Below are 3,055 nucleotides of genomic sequence, written 5' to 3' on the forward strand. Positions count from 1 at the left end.
AATGATCCCAGTGATGGCATTTTGAGTTTACATTAGCAGCAGACATAAACTTGCTACGAAATCCCTGCAGGAGGAGCACACCGTACGCTACATACAATCACACTGGAACTCTGAGTTTGTTAAATAAGAAAGCAATGTTTATTACCGGAAAGACAGTGGTACCTCAGGTTACATATGCTTCAGGTTACATACGCTTCAGGTTACAGACTCTGCTAACCCATAAATATTACCTCAGGTTAAGAACTTTGCTTCAGGATGAGAACAGAAATCGTGCTCTGGTGGCGCAGCGGCAGCAGGAGGCCCCATTAGCTAAAGTGGTGCATCAGGTTAAGAACAGTTTCAGGTTAAGAACAGACCTCCGAAATGAATTAAGTACTTAACCTGAGGTACCAGTTCTTGGAGATGCCTAAAGCCATGCTTGCTCTTGCGCATTAGGCTGGAGAGATTCAAATATGTCTCTTCTCATGAGGAAGGCATGATGATGATGAAGAAAGAGGAAGTGAAGAAGGGAGGTCAGATCAGCAACCCTAAGAGTGTCAGTTTAACACTGAAGGAAGATCAAGAGGTCAGCATGGGAAGGACAGTCTAAGAAGCGAGAAGGTTTCTCTCTTCTACCCTCCCCAAGCACGTATATCACCCAACAGTGCAGAGTGGCACACCTGACACTCACAACAACCAGGTTCTATTATAATAAGAAAGTCTGAAAGACCTCTCTCTTTCTCCACTTTCACTATGCATAAATTTATAATGTCTCTACTTTGTTGCATTTTCTTAAATAGACTAAAAAGTCTCCCATGATTTAGCTTTTCCTCTTGTGGAAGATGCTCTGGTCCCTAATAACATTGGCTTACTTTTTATGCACTTTTCCTAGCTCTACAATAACCTTTTTGAGAAGAGGCATCTAACTGGACATAGCATTTGTTAAGTGTGGCCACACCACAGATTTGTATGAAAACATTGTATCAACAGTTACATATTTGTTCCCTTTCCTAAAGACTCCTAGGATGGAATTAATCTTTTCCACATGTATTGCACTCTGGACAGCATTTTAGCTGAGCTTTCCACCATAGCTCTTAATTTATTTCAAACATTGTAACTCTGGTCTTAAGCCAAGCAAGGCTGCCAGAGCACCTTACGAATGTCAGTGGTGAGACAATCCCTTCTCATAGGCTTACAATATAAAAGACACAACTCAGAAGGAAAGGGAATTGGGAGGGAGAAGGAGTAAAACAGCAAGCTCAGACACTAGCTTTTAGTTACAGAGTTCTTATAACAACAAGTTGGAATAGAATGGCTAGTCACAGTTCAGACTCTGTCTTGTCTTCTCTGCTCTTAGCTAACTGGGGTTAGGTCTGCATTCTAAATTAGGATTCCCTCTCCCCCAAATTTTACACCTACCTTAATAGTCCAAACACCATTAATGTGTGATAATTAAGAACAAAAATCTGCACAAAATATCCATGATGGGACTAAAAAAAGTGTGTAATTTTAAAAATATTTTAAAAGAAAACTTGTCTCCCCCCCCCCATGGACTACAGGCTGCTTGTACATTGCAAATCAGTGTGTGTTATGGGCAACCTGTGGCTGTTATTGCTTTAGAGCTGGATTAATTATGAATCAGCAACCATTCTATCAGTCATAATGGCCAATGTGAAAGTAAGGGACAGCCAAGTACAAATGATCAGTTTCAATATAATCCTAAGGTTCTTCAACAGTTTGTTTCAATCAAACCTAATTTTTGTGTGAAAGATTGAAGGGCAATCTCTTCCCTGAAGAGCCTTCAGATTCTGATTGCAACAGTATTATTTATAACCAGGGTTAAGGATGTACATGTTAAGATAAGCTTGCAAGGTTATTTTGTGTTTGACAGGGCGGTTGGAATTTACCCCCTCTGAGGAGAAATAAAAAGGAGAGGAAGAAATATGCTTCTCTTATCTCCAAGATAAAACCTTGAATAAAATGCCAACAGCTTATCTTCAGCTCTACTGACTATTTGGAAATACAAGAACCTGAAATATTAACTTGACATCAAACCATGTATAATTCACAATCTATATACATTAAATATAATTTAAAGGCAGTTAAGAACATAACAAGAGCCTGATGAATCAGGCAGGTAGCCCGTCTATTCCACCATCATGTTCTCACTGGGGCCAACCATAGGCCTATGGGAACAGTGTAAGCAAGACCTAAGTGGAATATTACTCTTCCCTTCTGTGGTTACCTATCTCATATTAAAACTGCTAATTTTCTTCTTGGCAGTATTTCTTGTAGGGGTGGAGTAACCTTTTCAAACCGAGGGCTGCATGTTGGAGGAACTGGACATGGAGGAAGGGGTTAATTTCCTTAATGAGGATAAATCACCCCATGGTCTGAGCTAAGTCAACAGGTGCAAGATCAGCCAAGTCAGTTGCTATACAGTGGTACCTTGAGTTACAAACGCTTCAGGTTACAAACCCTGCTAACCTGGAAGAGTTACCTCGAGTTGAGAACTTTGCCCCAGGATGAGAACGGAAATCGTTTGCTGGCGGCCCAGCGGCAGCAGGAGGCCCCATTAGCGAAAGCACGCCTCTAGTTACAAACAGTTTCAGGTTAAGAATGGACCTCCAGAACGAATTAAGATCGTAACTAGAGGTACCACTGTAGTAACAACCTAGTGTTGTCTATATAAGTGATTAAGGTGAGTCATTTCACTAGCGTCTGTGGTCTTGCGCTGTGTGTTGGGATCAGCCAGTGAGCCCCCTCCCCCTGGGAGTCTGTGATTTGGAGTCTGTGTTACGTCTTGAAGCTGGAGCAACAGAAATACTTTCTGCTTGCATCTGCCAAAGTCAAAAGCCGACAAGCGCTCTCTCTCTCTCTCTCTCTCTCTCTCTCTCTCTCTCTCTCTGTGTGTGTGTGTGTGTGTCTGGAACTGTATCTTCTATAGCAGTAAACTATTTTGGACCTTGAGCTGCCTTTGTGTGGTGATTGGAACTTGGGCAACTTTTGCTACATGGGTATTTAACCCAAAATCCCCACACTGCATTCCCTTCTGAGGGCTATGTGTCAGTAGCAT

This window comes from Podarcis melisellensis (genome assembly GCF_964234715.1).
Source record: "Podarcis melisellensis genome assembly, chromosome: 7".
Taxonomy (NCBI): domain Eukaryota; kingdom Metazoa; phylum Chordata; class Lepidosauria; order Squamata; family Lacertidae; genus Podarcis; species Podarcis melisellensis.